At 48.0% G+C, this 16,892-nt stretch overlaps 1 protein-coding gene across 1 annotated transcript in view; it reads left to right on the top strand.

The window, feature by feature from the left end:
* Window positions 1-16,892, top strand: part of LOC137546547 (vomeronasal type-2 receptor 26-like) — a 150,057-nt gene that overhangs the window by 58,873 nt on the left and 74,292 nt on the right. The gene's annotated exons all lie outside the window — the stretch shown is intronic.

The following is a 16,892-nucleotide window of genomic DNA, read 5'->3' as shown; positions in this document are numbered from 1 at the left end:
TTACTGTTCAGTGAACCCAGCTCACTGCATCTCTCTACCTTTACTGTTCAGTGAACCCACCTCACTGCATCTACCTGTTGTGTTCAGTGAACCCAGCTCACTGCATTTAACTACCTTTACTGTTCAGTGAACCCAGCTCACTGCGTCTAACTACCTTTACTGTTCAGTGAACCCAGCTCACTGCATCTAACTACCTGTTGTGTTGAGTGAACCCAGCTCACTGCATATACCTAGCATCCCCCCGAGATGGACAAAATGGACAAACCAGGTCGAGGAAGAGGTAGAGGCAGATCCAGAGGAAGGCCACCAGGCACCGGCAGGTCTGTGCGAGGTGGTGTTGCTGTGATTTCTTGCGGACCTGTCCCAAAATACAGTGCTCAGAAGATGCAGTGAGGTGGGTTCACTGAACAGTAAAGGTAGAGAGATGCAGTGAGCTGGGTTCACTGAACAGTAAAGGTAGTTATATGCGTTATAAAACGTTTGTACAGTATTTAGTTTAAATTGCTGTTGCCACTTTGCGATAGATAAGTGACTTTTGGGTTGCAGTTTGGGCACTCGGCCTCCAAAAGGTTTGCCACCAATAAATCTAATGTCCCACCATTGCTAGGTTCATGTAAATTTGTCTCCACTCGTTACCACACCTACATTCTGGTCCATGGCCCACCATTTTTCGGTGCAGCACGATAAGTGCACCGCACAACATGATCCTCATATTTTTGGCACGCTAGCTGCAGTGTGCTGAATTCTGCTGCCTACAGTATGTACAGTATACACTGTTCTCTAGTGCCTGCACTGTGTGCTGATCTACCTCCAGTGTGTACAGTGTGAAGTGTTACTCTGTGCCTTTACTGATTGTAAACCAGCTGTATTGTATGCTGATCCCTGCTACTTTCAGTATGTACAGTATTAGCTGTAAAGCCTGGTACACACATACAATTTTGATTAGCCAATTTTAGCTCTGTTCATCAAATTCATTGTCTGGTGGCCCACTTACTGCATGGGGGTGGTAAAATTGGTCAGTGATTGACCAATCAAAATTGTATGTGCGTATACATCTTTGATCTATGCCTATACTGATTGTAAATTATCTAAATAAAGGACAGGGGGCCCCATCCAATATTTCGATGGGCAGGCCCGATATCTGTAGCTTACACCGCTGCTAAGTTCATGTACTTTTGGCCCCACCCATGGCCATGCCCACTCACCGCATGGCCACACCCATTTTTTGCTGCGCCGCGCTGCATATACCTCCCCACCTGGTGCCCACAGGTGCCCCGATCTCCAAGAAACGCCCCTTCTTACACGGCCATGGCTTGCTTTGTGGACATTCAGCATAGAAACAACTTGCCGCTGAGATGCCTGATTTGCGATATCCCGACTCGCTGGAATTCCACCCTGCTGATGTTCCCTCGCCTGCTAGACCAGGAGAAAGCCGTCACCCAGTACCTGTATCATTACAGTACAAGGACACAATCTGGGAAGATGGGGATGTTGTGGCCCAACAACTGGACACTGATGCGAAATACATGCAGGGTTATGGAGCGCTTTGAGGAGGTGACCTAACCTGTGAGTCGCGCTGAGGGCACCATCAGCGACTTGATACCCTACGCTTACTTCCTGGAGCGTGCCGTGCGTAGAGTGGTGGATACAGCTGTGGAGGAACGTGAACGAGAACAGTTACGGCAGCAGGGGTTCGTGGGAGCGATTTACATCCGAACCTGATGTTTCCACAACACCTGCAGCAGCACAGAGGGGGGAGGAGGAGGAGAGGAAGAAGAGGAGTGGGGAAGGAGAGGAGTCAGACTCTGATGATGATGATGATGAGGAAGGTGTTTCTGTGGAGGAGGAAGAGGCAGAACCGCGGCAGCCGTCACAGGGGCTTCCGCTGCTCCAGGTTCCCGTGGTATTATTCGTGGTTGGGGGGAGGAAGAGGAGTTGCATCCCATCACTGAGGAAGAGCAAGAGAAGATGGAGAGTACGTCTGCATCCAGATTTGTGCAGATGGCCTCTTTAATGTTGTCCAGCCTGTTGAGGGACCCCCGTATCAAAAAACTCAAGGCGAATGACCTGTACTGGATGGCCACGCTACTAGACCCTCGGTACAGGCACAAAGTGGCGGACCTGTTACCAACTCAACAGAAGACGGAAAGGATGCAGCACTTGCAGAACAAGCTGTCGATGATGCTTTACAATGCGTTTTAGGGTGATGTGGCTGCACAATGCAATCAAGGTACCACTGGCAGTAACCCTCCTCCTCCCAAGTCCACGCAGGCAAGGACAGGACGCTCCAGCGATCTCAGAGTGATGTCGGACATGCGGACATTCTTTAGTCCAACTCCTCGCCATAATCCTTCCGGATCCACCCTCCACCAACGCCTGGACCGGCAGGTAGCCGACTACCTGGCCTTGAGTGTGGATGTAGACACTGCGAAAAGCGACGATGAACCCTTGGACTACTGGTTGCGCAGGCTTGACCCATGGCCAGAGCTGTCCCAATTTGCCATACAACTTCTCTCTTGCCCTGCCGCAAGTGTCCTGTCAGAACGGACCTTCAGTGCAGCTGGAGGCATTGTCACTGTGAAGAGAAGTCGCCTAAGTCACGACAGTGTTCAGTACCTGACCTTTATCAAAATGAATGAGGCATGGATCACGGAGGGCTACTGCACGACTGAAGACTAAGTCAGTCCCCACACACAGCATCTCTGCCTGCAGGCCGCTTGCCTTCTCCGCCACCACCAACAGGGTCCAGGACTCTAGGCGGATTCCTTAAAGCCGCTGCTAGCAGCGGCCGCTACACTAATTTTTCTGGTGCGTGTACATGCCTGCCTAATTTTTCTGGCTGCACTGCGGGCGGCTGCAACAAAAAAACAAAAGGCACGTACATGTGCCCATCCCCCTTTGTGATCATTACCTTGCCTTACCGTGAAGGGGCTTGCGTATCACAATGAAGCAATGACTGCTGTCTATTTGAGTGTCTCGGATGGGGGTGGCACACAAAAGATATTAAGGTTGTTGCTTCATTGTGGACAGACCAAATTTGATTAGCTGGACAGTCACTGTTGTTCTATCATTGAGCTACCACAGACCGGCGACCATATGGGCTTGAAAACCGCCACGGCCTACACTCTGGCCACGGTGCGCACCAGTCCAGCATGGCTGTCACTACGCAAACAGCTGGTGACTTGCGGTGCATTACACAGTGAGTTTGGTGTGTCAGTGTGAAGCAGTACACTAATTACACTCCCTGATTGATGTATATGTTACGGCCAGAACCCGAAGTCTGGCCACTTCGGGTTCTGGCCGGTCACAACGCGAAGTGGCCGCCTGAAGCGGCCAATATAAGAAATGCTGCAGAATTTCGGACTTTGGCCGGCCAGAATGCATTCTGACTAAATGTGGCTGGCCAAGTCTAAAAGCTCACCTCTTAGGAAGTGCTGTCCCACTCTCTGTGCACTGCAAGTAGTGCCGCTGTCCCCCGCTTTTCAATTCCCTGTTCGTATCCAGCCTGCCCGTCCAGTTCCCCGTTCGTCTGCCTGCATGTTGCGCTTCTGCCTGTCCAGTTCCCCGTTCCTCTGCGGCTGTCTGCATGTTGCGCTTCTGCCCGTCCAGTTCCCTGTTCGTCTGCGGCTGCCTGCATGTTGCGCTTTTGCCCGTCCAGTTCCCCGTTCATCTGCAGCTGCCTGCATGTTGCGCTTCTGCCCGTCCAGTTCCCCGTTCGTCTGCCTGCATGTTGCACTTCTGCCCGTCCAGTTCCCCGTTCGTCTGCCTGCATGTTGCGCTTCTGCCCGTCCAGTTCCCCGTTCCTCTGCCTGCATGTTGCGCCTTCTGCCCGTCCAGTTCCCTGTTCGTCTGCCTGCATGTTGTGCCGATGCCCAGCTCTCCGTTCACTGCAAGTTGTGCCGCTGTCCCCTGGTTTTCAATTCCCTGCTCTTCAATTCCCCGCTCGTCCAATTCTGCCTTCTGCCTTCTCATTGCTCCCCTCTGCCTTCCTCCTTCTCACTGCTCCCCGCTGCCTTCCGTCTTCTCACTGCTCCCCGTTGCCTTCCGCCTTCTCACTGCTCCCCTCTGCCTTCCGCCTTCTCACTGCTCCCCGCTGCCTTCTGCCTTCTCACTGCTCCCCGCTGCCTTCCGCCTTCTCACTGCTCCCCGCTGCCTTCCGCCTTCTCACTGCTCCCCGCTGCCTTCTGCCTTCTCACTGCTCCCCGCTGCCTTCCGCCTTCTCACTGCTCCCCGTTGCCTTCCGCCTTCTCACTGCTCCCCTCTGCCTTCCGCCTTCTCACTGCTCCCCTCTGCCTTCCGCCTTCTCACTGCTCCCCTCTGCCTTCCGCCTTCTCACTGCTCCCCGCTGCCTTCCGCCTTCTCACTGCTCCCCGCTGCCTTCCGCCTTCTCACTGCTGCCTTCCGCCTTCTCACTGCTCCCCGCTGCCTTCCGCCTTCTCACGCCTCCCCGCTGCCTTCCATCTTGTTTCTCAGGAGTCAGGACCCAGGGATGCCTTTCCTGCTGCTGTTTTGCCGACGAAATAGCACTTTCATTCCTTCTCTCCATCTTCTTCCTGCCGGCTTCCTTCTGAGCCTGTATGTATTTAGCGAGTTTAGCCTGTCTAATTCCTCCTCATCTGTGACTAATCAAAGTTGTAATTTGATCTCTTCCCTGTGTCACCTGACTGCCATGTCAGATAAGCTAATTCGAAAGCACAGGATGTTAACACTATGCCTGCTTCCATGAAAGCAGGAAGTAGCCACACTGCAGATTTATTGCAGGATTTGTATCAGGTGAAACAAAGAAATGCTTTTCTTTAAAAACATTATGCTGTATCTTTCAGAGCAGAGAGGAAGTTCCGAGTGCCATGGATGGTGCTGGACAGGACCCCCGCGATGTTCTGGGATTTGTGCGTTTTGGACTTTGGCCGACTGACTTTGGCCATTTCTAGAACTGGCCGGCCAATGTCAGAAATTCCCAGCATTTTAGGCTTTGGCCGACGTCAAATTGGCCAGTTCTAGAAACGGCCGGCCAATTCTAGAATTGGCCGATTTCTGGTTTTGGCCGTAACATATACACATGCAAGATGTTTTAAAGCACGTTAGGCCTGCAATTTAGCATTCAATGTGATTTCTGCCCTTAAAACGCTGTTTTGCGTCACATCCAGATTTTTCCCCGGGACTTTTGGCATGTATCCCACTCCGCCATGCCCCCCTCCAGGTGTTAGACCCCTTGAAACATCTTTTCCATCACTTTTCTGGCCAGCATAATTTTTTCTATTTTTCAAAGTTCTCATCCCCATTGAAGTCTATTGCGGTTCGCGAACTTTTCCGCAAACGAACCTTCCGCGAAGGTTCGCGAACAGAGTTCGCGAACCGAAAATCGGAGGCTCGCGACATCTCTATTTAAGTGGCACGGGACTTCCAAAACAAAGATAGGCTGGGGCGCACATGTACAGTTGTGTTCAAAATGATTCAACCCCCAATTCTGTAGAGGGTTTTAAGGAATTTAGTGTACATTTGTAATTGTGTTCAGAATTAAATCTTGCAATGACTTTTTAAAGAACCAAATGGAACTAAAATGACATCAATTGTTTTTGTAATACAGTATTAAATGTTTTTTTTTTTTTGTGTGATTTCTTTATTGACACAATTATTTATTATTATTATTATTTATTGTATTTATAAAGCGCCAACATATTACGCAGCCCTTAAAGACGACCACTCTTGAGAACAGAGGTAAGATTCATTCAAGTGTTTTCGATCAGGTATTGAAAATACCTGTGGATGTTAACGAGCAGAAATCAAGCATAATAAGCACCAATTAGGCCGATTTAAAATGACTGTGATACTCAGCTCCTTCTAGACATTTACTGGTGTGTTTACAAACATGGTGAAGTCAAGAGAATGGTCCAGGAAGACAAGAGAAGAGGTGATTTCTCTTCACAGGAAGGGCAATGGCTATAAGAAGATTGCAAAGATGTTGAACATACCAAGAGACACCATAGGAAGCATCATTCACAAATTCAAGGCAAACGGCACTGTTGAAACGCTACTTGGTCGTGGCAGAAAAAAGATGCTGACTTTGACTGCTGTGCGCTACCTGAAGCACCAAGTGGAGAAAAGTCCCCATGTGATTGCTGAGGAACTGAAAAAAGATTTGTCAGATGCGGGTAGTGAAGTTTTAGCTCAGACAATAAGGCACACACTCTGTACTGAAGGCCTCCATGCCAGAACTCCCAGGTGCACCCCCTTGCTGTCTACAAAGAATAAGAAGAGTCGACTGCAGTATGCCAAAAGTCATGTGGACAAACCACAAAAGTTTTAGGATAGTGTTCTGTGGACTGATAAAACAAAATTAGAACTGGGCCCATGGATGTTTGGAGGAGGAAGAACAAGGCCTATGAAGAAAAGAACACCTTGCCTACTGTGAAGCATGGCGGGGGAGGGGTCAATCATGCTTTGGGGCTCTTTTGCTTCTGCAGGTACAGGGACGTTTCAGCGTGTGCAAGGAACCATGAAGATATTGGATGAAGATGTGATGCAGTCCGTCACAAACCCAAGGCTTGGGAGACCTTTCAACAGGACAATAATCCCAAGCATACCTCCAAGTCCACTAGAGTATGGTTATAGATTAAAGGCTGGAACATTTTTTGGAGTGGCCATCGCAGTCACCAGACTTAAATCCGATTTAGAACCTCTGGTGGTACTTAAAGAAAGCAGTTGAAGCGAGCAAGTCTAAGAATGTGACTGAACTGGAGACTTTTGCCCATGAAGAATGGGCTAAGATACCCGTAGATCGCTGCAAGACACTTGTGTCAAGCTATGCTTGACGTTTAAAAGCTGTTATAACTGGAAAAGGATGTTGTACTAGGTACTAAGAATGAATGTCACTTGGGGGTTGAATAAAACTGATAAGGATGTGAGCATAGAAAAGACATTTATGGTTATTTCATTATAAATGTTGTTATATTTGTCTGACTTACAAGTGCCTCTTTGATTTAATTGTAAACAAGATGACTGAAATCATCAAAATTAACCACTTCGCATCCAGACCTTGTTTTCCCCTTATTGACCAGAGCAGTTTTGACGCTTTAGCGGTGTCCCTATTCAATCAGCAATAACTTTATCCCTACTGACTACACCTAAATGATCTATATATCGTTTTTTTCAAGACAAACCAGGCTTTCAATGGGGGGTATTTAGTCCCAAGAACAATTTTGTTTTCTAGGCATTTTAATTGAAAAAAGGGAACAAAAATTAAAAAAATGCATTATTTCTCAGTTTTTAACAATTCCAGTTTAAAAATAAAAAGTACCACAGTTTATAAAACCATTCCACCAGTTAATGTCCCCCCTAATATAGTCAGATGTGCCCCGAGTATCAGCCCAACCTTCCCAGTTTAGCCAGATGTGACCCCAATATCGGCACCCCCGTATAGTCAGATGTGTCCCATGTATCTACCACCCCCCAGTACAGAGAGACAGTAACGCCGCCAGGATTGGCACCCCTCATTATAGGCAGTTGTGTCCCCCGGATAAAATTTCCCCCTTTATAGCCATATGTACCCCCAGAATTGCCCCCCCCCCCCACCAATTATAGCCAGATGTGCCCCCAGTATTAGGTTACCCCCCCCCCCCCAGATAATCAACTGATCCCCCATTGTCAGATGTCATCCCCCCCAGTTACCCAGATGCCTGGCAGTTTTTTTGCACCCCCCCCTCCCCCCCCCCAGTGTGGGTAGCCAGATGTATGACCCCTCCCCCCCCCCCCCATCAGGCAGCCCCTCCGTGCACAGATGCTAAAAAAATGTAAATAAAGCTGCCTCTCTCACCTTACCTCGTTCCAGCGATGAGCCTGCAGCCCGAGCATCCGATCCCAGCTCTGATCTCAGCCGCGTATTGCCGGTGACCCGGGTCCCGGCTTGATGACGTCATCAAGCCGGGACCCGGGTCACCGGCAATACGCGGCTGAGTTCAGAGCTGGGATCGGATGCTCAGGCTGCAGGCTCATCGCTGGAACTAGGAAAGGTGAGAGAGGCAGCTTTATTTACTTTTTTTTAGCCATCTGTGCACGGAGGAGGGGGAGATGAAGGATCACGCTGTTTGTTACAGCGGTGATCGTTCATCCGCGGGGGGGTCACTAATTGGCTACAAGGGAACATGTTCCCTTTCGCCAATTAGTAAGGCAACCGACAGTGCCGGGGGGGGGGTGCGCTCTGAAGCGCACCTGTCCCTGCACAAAAGGGCTTAAGGCAGGTCAGTATATCTACGTCGCTGTGGCTTGGAGAGTGCCACAGCTGACGTAGATATACTGTATTGGTGGGGAAAGTGGTTAATGTCAAACTGGCCAAAACACTCAATTTCAGTGGGGGTTGAATAATTTTGAGCACAACTGTAAAATAGAGCCTGGTGAAAAAAGAACTGGAAATAGCCAATAAATATGACTTCATGTATAAAAAGGAGCCTGTGTGTAGCAAATGCTACAGCCACACGGAGAGTCATGTCTGTACACTGAGTTGGGTGCCGGGGTAATTATGCGTGCACAGGAGCAGTACCATTGGACCCCAAAATAGGAGGGATTGGTAGAAGGGGACATGAGTCCCCTGAGCCAATCCATGCCTGCAAGTGAGAATGATTGCTGTTACAGTTGGTAACAGTGATCATTCTCTGTAAATGATTACAGGAAGTACATGACCTCCTGTAACAATGATTGTGCGTAAGCATGCACGTGCACCCACGCATGTGACCCCTCACTGCAGCAGTATTGGTCAAAGGGCTTCCTGTGCCTGCAGTGATTGGCCCAAGTGAACTTGTGATCCCTTGGGCAATCAGTGTCCTCTAGTCCCTCAATGATCAGTATTATTTCTAGAAATAGTTATCGATAAGTTATAAAAAGCAAAAATGGTGTGAAATAAAAAATATATTTTCAAAAATAAATTATAAAAAATATATTTTAAAAAACTCCCTCAGGGAAGCAATGATTGGTGCAAGGGATCATGGGGTCCCTGAACTAATCAGTGTTCCTGAAGGCATTTTTTGTGTCAACTTTCTTTATGGTTTGTGAATTCTTGTGACAAATGATTGTTTTTACAATATTGAGTACCATTGTTTAAAGGGGAACTTCAACCTAAACACACATACTGTCATTAAGTTGCATTAGATATGTTAATTAAAATAGATACACAATATAATCTCTTACCCACCCTGTTTTAAAAGAACAGGCAAATGTTTGTGGTTTCATGGGGGCAGCCATCTTTTTCATGGGGGCATTCATTTTTTTGGTTGAAAGGTGGTGACAGGGAGCACGAGACACAGTTCCAACTGTCCTGTGTTCTGATCCTCCCTCTCAGCTGTGCACGCTAGGCTTAACGTCTCAAATTCAAAATTCAAAAAAAAAAAAAAAAAAACATTGTACCACAACAGCAGAATGAGAACAACATCATCAGAAATCACTATCCACAAATCTTTAAGCAAATTCTTCTTTGCAAACAACATCCCATTATCAAGTACAAATGACATATGTTGAATTATGCAACTGTTTAAAAAGGTGACAACGTCAACTTGTTTCGGAATAAACTTCTTCAGGCCTTCACAAACAATTTTCATCTAAAATATATAGGACCAAAATTGGGACGGGTACCATCTGGACAAAATCAAGCCAGGAAACACCACTTAGACGTGTATGTGTGTGTGTGTGTGTGTGTGTGCGTGCGTGCGTGCGTGCGTACGTGCGTGTGTGTGTGTGTGTGTATGTACAGGTCCTTCTCAAAAAATTAGCATATTGTGATAACGTTCATTATTTTCTGTTATGTACTGACAGGGCTGGCCCTAGACTTTTTGCCGCCTGAGGCAAAATTAGAAAAAATCGCAACCCCCCCCCCAGCCGTGGGTGGGGGGGGGGGCCGAGCTGGAGGGGTAGCTGACAGAAAGGGGGTATTGGGCCTAGCGGTGGGGAGGGGGGGTCGGACCCCCCCTCCCTCGCCTGGGTCCCCCGATCTGCGCTCCTCCTCCAGCGTTAAGTAACCAGCGTGCATAAAGATGAAGAGGCAACGGGCGGGGGAATCGCTCACCTCTTCCGCATTCCATCGTGCTCTCCACTGACGTCACTTCCTGCAAGGCCGTCCACTTACAATACAGTGGGCGGCATTGCCGGAAGTGACGTCAGTGGAGCACACAATGGAACGCGGAAGAGGTGAGTGATTCCCCCGCCCGTTGCCTCTTCATCTTTATGCACGCTGGTTACTTAACGCTGGAGGAGGAGCGCAGATCAGGGGACCCAGGCGAAGGGAGGGGGGTCCGACCCCCCTCCCCACCGCTAGGCCCAATACCCCCTTTCTGTCAGCTACCCCTCCAGCTCGGCGGGCGGCACCCAGCATCCATGGACAGGTGGGTGCCGCCCCCCCAGATCTGCCGCCTGAGGCAAATGTTTTACCCTGCCTCATGAGCGAGCCGGCCCTGTGTACTGATAAACATTAGACTTTCATATATTTCAGATTCATTACACACAACTGAAGTAGTTCAAGCCTTTTATTGTTTTAATACTGATGATTTTGGCATATAGCTCATGAAAACCCAAAATTCCTATCTCAAAAAATTAGCATATTTCATTCGACCAATAAAAGAAAAGTGTTTTTAAAACAAAAAAAGTCAACCTTCAAATAATTATATTCAGTTATGCACTCAATACTTGGTCAGGAATCCTTTTGCAGAAATGATTGCTTCAATGCGGTGTGGCATGGAGGCAATCAGCCTGTGGCACTGCTCAGGTGTTATGGAGGCCCAGGATGCTTCGATAGTGGCCTTAAGCTCATCCAGAGTGTTGGGTCTTGTGTCTCTCAACTTTCTCTTCACAATATCCCACAGATTCTCTATGGGGTTCAGGTCAGGAGAGTTGGCAGGCCAATTGAGCACAGTAATACCATGGTCAGTAAACCATTTACCATTCGTTTTGGCACTGTGAGCAGGTGCCAGGTCGTGCTGAAAAATGAAATCTTCATCTCCATAAAGTTTTTCAGCAGATGGAAGCACGAAGTGCTCCAAAATCTCCTGATAGCTAGCTGCATTGACCCTGCCCTTGATAAAACACAGTGGACCAACACCAGCAGCTGACATGGCACCCCAGACCATCACTGACTGTGGGTACTTGACACTGGACTTCAGGCATTTTGGCATTTCCCCCTTCTCAGTCCTTCTCCAGACTAGAGATGTAGTGAACGGTTCGCCGGCGAACGGTTCCAGGCGAACTTTGGGGGTTCGCGTTCGCCTGCACCAGGCGAACTTTTGCGGAAGTTCGATTTGCCCCATAATGCACTATGAGGTTCAACTTTGACCCTCTGCATCACAGTCAGCAGGCACATTGTAGCCATTCAGGCAACACTAAGCCCTGGAGCCCCCCCCCCCCCCCCCCCCCCTTATATAAGGCAGGCTCGCTGGCCATGACACTCACTCGTGTGCCTGCTAGAGAGAGGAAAGGGACAGCTGCTGCAGACTTGTTCTCCTAGGGAAAGATTAGTTAGGCTCTTGGCTTGCTCCTGAATGCTTTTTATTGCTAAAACAGCACCCCTCAGCTCTCTTTTGAGAGCTAATGTTTTCCTGATGTGTTTTTTGTGTGTGTGTGTTGCTCACTGACACTGACATTATACAGCCCTATCTGTTGCAGCTGGCCCTTGGTAATTGTTATTACTGAGCCAGCCAGGCCCTGCCTAACTATCTATACTGGGACACCTACCTATGCCTACCTAACTACTGGGGCACCTACTTACCTATACGGGGACACCTACCTACCTACCTATACTAGGGGACCTACCTATGCCTACCTACCTATACTGGGACTCCTACCTATGCCTAGCTAACCTACCTATACTGGGTCTCCTACCTATGCCTAGCTAACTACTGGGACTCCTACCTATGCCTACCTACCTATACTGGGACTCCTACCTATGCCTACCTACCTATAGTGGGTCTCCTACCTATGCCTAGCTAACTACTGAGGCACCTACCTATGCCTACCTACCTATACTGGGTCTCCTACCTATGCCTAGCTAACTACTGAGGCACCTACCTATGCCTACCTACCTATACTGGGACTTCTACCTATGCCTACCTACCTATACTGGGCTATGCCTAGCTAACTACTGGGACACCTACCTATGCCTACCTACCTATACTGGGTCTCCTACCTATGCCTAGCTAACTACTGGGACTCCTACCTATGCCTACCTACCTATACTGGGTCTCCTACCTATGCCTAGCTAACTACTGGGACTCCTACCTATGCCTACCTACCTATACTGGGTCTCCTACCTATGCCTAGCTAACTACTGAGGCACCTACCTATGCCTACCTACCTATACTGGGACTCCTACCTATGCCTACATACCTATACTGGGTCTCCTACCTATGCCTAGCTAACTACTGGGACACCTACCTATGTCTACCTACCTATACTGGGTCTCCTACCTATGCCTAGCTAACTACTGAGGCACCTACCTATGCCTACCTACCTATACTGGGACTCCTACCTATGCCTAGCTAACTACTGAGGCACCTACCTATGCCTACCTACCTATACTGGGTCTCCTACCTATGCCTAGCTAACTACTGGGACACCTACCTATGCCTACCTACCTATACTGGGTCTCCTACCTATGCCTAGCTAACTACTGAGGCACCTACCTATGCCTACCTACCTATACTGGGACTCCTACCTATGCCTACCTACCTATACTGGGTCTCCTACCTATGCCTAGCTAACTACTGAGGCACCTACCTATGCCTACCTACCTATACTGGGACTCCTACCTATGCCTAGCTAACTACTGAGGCACCTACCTATGCCTACCTACCTATACTGGGACTCCTACCTATGCCTACCTACCTATACTGGGTCTCCTACCTATGCCTAGCTAACTACTGAGGCACCTACCTATGCCTACCTACTTATACTGGGACTCCTACCTATGCCTAGCTAACTACTGAGGCACCTACCTATGCCTACCTACCTATACTGGGACTTCTACCTATGCCTACCTACCTATACTGGGTCTCCTACCTATGCCTAGCTAACTACTGGGACACCTACCTATGCCTACCTACCTATACTGGGTCTCCTACCTATGCCTAGCTAACTACTGAGGCACCTACCTATTCCTACCTACCTATACTGGGACTCCTACCTATGCCTAGCTAACTACTGAGGCACCTACCTATGCCTACCTACCTACCTATACTGGGACTCCTACCTATGCCTACCTACCTATACTGGGTCTCCTACCTATGCCTAGCTAACTACTGGGACACCTACCTATGCCTACCTACCTATACTGGGTCTCCTACCTATGCCTAGCTAACTACTGAGGCACCTACCTATGCCTACCTACCTATACTGGGACTCCTACCAATGCTTACCTACCTATACTGGGTCTCCTACCTATGCCTAGCTAACTACTGAGGCACCTACCTATGCCTACCTACCTATACTGGGACTCCTACCTATGCCTAGCTAACTACTAAGGCACCTACCTATGCCTACCTACCTATACTGGAACTCCTACCTATGCCTAGCTAACTACTGAGGCACCTACCTATGCCTACCTACCTATACTGGGTCTCCTACCTATGCCTAGCTAACTACTGGGACTCCTACCTATGCCTACCTACCTATACTGGGTCTCCTACCTATGCCTACCTACCTATACTGGGACTCCTACCTATGCCTACCTACATACAAGAAGATAATAAGGTTGTTGCTTCATTGTGGACAGACCAAATTTGATCAGCTGGACAGTCACTGTTGTTCTATCATTGAGCTACCACAGCCCGGCGACCATATGGGCTGGAAAACTGCCACGGCCTGCACTGTGGCCATGGTGTGCACCAGTCCAGCATGGCCGTCACAGCTGTTTGCAGTGCGTTACACAGTGAGTTTGGTGTGTCAGTGTGAAGCAGAACTCTAATTACACTCCCTGATTGATGTATACCCATGCAAGATATTTGAAAGCACTTTAGGCCTGCAATTTAGCATTCAATGTGATTTCTGCCCTTAAAACGCTGCTTTGCATCAAATCCAGATTTTTCCCCGGGGCTTTTGGCATGTATCCCACTCATCCATGCCCCCCTCCAGGTGTTAGACCCCTTGAAACATGTTTTCCATCACTTTTCTGGCCAGCATAATTTTTACTATTTTTCAAAGTTCGCCTCCCCATTGAAGTCTATTGCGGTTCGCGAACTTTTACGCGAACCGGACCTTCCGCGGAAGTTCGCGAACAGGGTTCGCGAACCGAAAATCGGAGGTTTGCGACATCTCTACTCCAGACTCTGGCACCTTGATTTACGAATTACATGCAAAAGTTGCTTTCATCCGAAAAAAGTACTTTGGACCACTGAGAAACAGTCCAGTGCTGCTTCTCTGTAGCCCAGGTCAGGCGCTTCTGCTGCTGTTTCTGGTTCAAAAGTGTTTTGACCTGGGGAATGCGGCACCTGTAGCCCTTTTCCTGCACACGCCTGTACACGGTGGCTCTGGATGTTTCTACTCCAGACTCAGTCCACTGCTTTCGCAGGTCCCCCAAATTCTGCCACACTTTTTCCTTCCCACAGACTTCCCACTGAGGTGCCTTGATACAGCACTCTGGGAACAGCCTATTCTTTCAGAAATGTCTTTCTGTGTCTTACCCTCTTGCTTGAGGGTGTCAATGATGGCCTTCTGGACAGCAGTCAGGTCGGCAGTCTTACCCATGATTGTGGTTTTGAGTAATGAACCAGGCTGGGCGTTTTTAAAAGCCTCAGGAATCTTTTGCAGGTGTTTAGAGTTAATTAGTTGATTCAGATGATTAGGTTAATAGCTCGTTTAGAGAACCTTTTGATGATATGCTAATTTTTTGGGTTTTCATGAGCTGTGTGCAAAAATCATCAATATTAAAACAATAAAAGGCTTGAACTACTTCAGTTGTGTGTAATGAATCTAAAATATATGAAAGTCTAATGTGTATCAGTACATTACAGAAAATAATGAACTTTATCACAATATGCTAATTTTTTTAGAAGTGTGTGGGTGTGTGTGTGTGCGTGCGTGCGTGCCGCGATCATGCGAAAACGCCTTGACAGATTTGAACGAAACTTGGTATACAGATCTCTTACTACCTGGGATAATATGTTCCGGGGGTTTCGTGTCCTCCCTGCACACCTGGGCGGAGCTACAAACAGCCAATCAGATTCCACCCATTCAAGTTAATGGAAAAAATGGAAAAGGCTGCCATTCTCACAGTACTCAAGCCAGAGTCCCCACACTTGGCACAGTCGGTCACTTGGTGACCGAGGTTACAAATCTAGGAATAGTGGGCGGAGCATAAAACAGCCAATGAAATTTCAGACATTCATTTTAAATGGAAAAAAATAAACTGCAGCCATTCTTACACTGTTAATCACAGGATTTTCAAACTTGCCAAACTTGGTCACTGGGTGAATGAGATTAATATTCAGGAAAGTGGGTGGAGCCTACAACAGCCAATCAAAAGGCACCTATTGATTTTCAAGGATAATATTAAAACTGCTGCTATTCTTACACTGTTAATGGCAGAGACTTCAAACTTGCTACAGTCGGTCGTTGGGTGACTGGGGTCCAAATTCACTAAAGGGTGGTGCCACAAACAGCCAATCAGACTTTCTTGGTGGATAAACTGCTTCCATTCACACATTTTTTATGCCAGGAACGTGAAAGCTCACAAACTTGATCATTGAGTGACTGTGGGTCAAGGTTACAAAAAGTGGGTGGAGCCAAAAATAAAGTTCACTAGGAAAATATAAACTGCAGCCATTCTTACACTGTTACTGGCAGGGCTCTCAAACTTTGCACAGTTGGTCGTTGGGTGACTGGGATTGATATTCAAGAGAGTGGGTGGAGCCTACAACAGCCAATTAAAATTCACCTGTTGATTTTCAAAGGGAATATGTACATTGCTGCCATTCTTACACTGTTAATAGCAGATGCTTCAAACCTGGTACTGTTAGTTACTGAGTGACTGGGGTTCAAATTCAGAAAGGGGCGGAGCCACACACAGCCAATCAGATTTGTTTAATTTCAATGGGAATATACAAATGTTTGATACAAAAGCCCAAAGCTCATAAACTTTGTCATTGAGTGACTGTATGTTAAGGTTAGAAAAAGTTGGCAGAGCCAACAACTACATTTTATTCCAGGGGGAAATATAAACTGCAGCCATTCTTACACTGTTAATGGCAGGGTTCCCAAACTTGACACAGTGGCCACTGGGTGACTGGGATTAATATTCAGAAATGTGTGTGGGTCCAACAACAGCCAATCAAATTTCACCTATTGATTTTCAAGGGGAATATTTACATTGCTACCATTCTTACACTGTTAATGGCAGAGGCCTCTTACCTGATAGGTGACTGGGGTCCAAATTCACTAATGGGGCGGAGTCACAAACAGCTAATCAGTTTAGTGTAACAATAGGTGTCAGCAACCAGAGAGAATCTGATTATTGATGATCTGCAGTATCACCAAGAATACAGATCTATACCTGATTATATGGTGATCTGCAGAATCACCAATAATACAGATATAGTACTAACCTCTAGACACCTGAAGCGTGTAAGTGTTTGGTGTAACAGTAGGAATTGAACCACCGGGGTAGCAGGTGGCCCAATGAGTAGAGAAGACTCTACTGCAATCAAGGGCTCCAGGAGGGAGAGTCCCCGCCTGGTCTTGCAGCAGGGCCCCCCTCTGAGGAGCAGGGGACCCCTGCAGGAGGACTGAGCACCCAAAGGTTGGGTGACAGCCAGAAGGGTCGGGCCGGCCGGGTCGGCAACACACAGGCAGATAAAGTACAGAGACAGGAGACAGATTCGGTAACCAGGGACAGGCAGGGTCGGCAACAGTAGATCAGATGTGCG

The sequence above is a fragment of the Hyperolius riggenbachi genome, chromosome 1, assembly GCF_040937935.1.
Source record: "Hyperolius riggenbachi isolate aHypRig1 chromosome 1, aHypRig1.pri, whole genome shotgun sequence".
NCBI classification, from domain to species: Eukaryota; Metazoa; Chordata; class Amphibia; order Anura; family Hyperoliidae; genus Hyperolius; species Hyperolius riggenbachi.
Note: the sequence above shows the minus strand (reverse complement) of the source record. Positions and strands in the feature narration are given on the sequence as shown.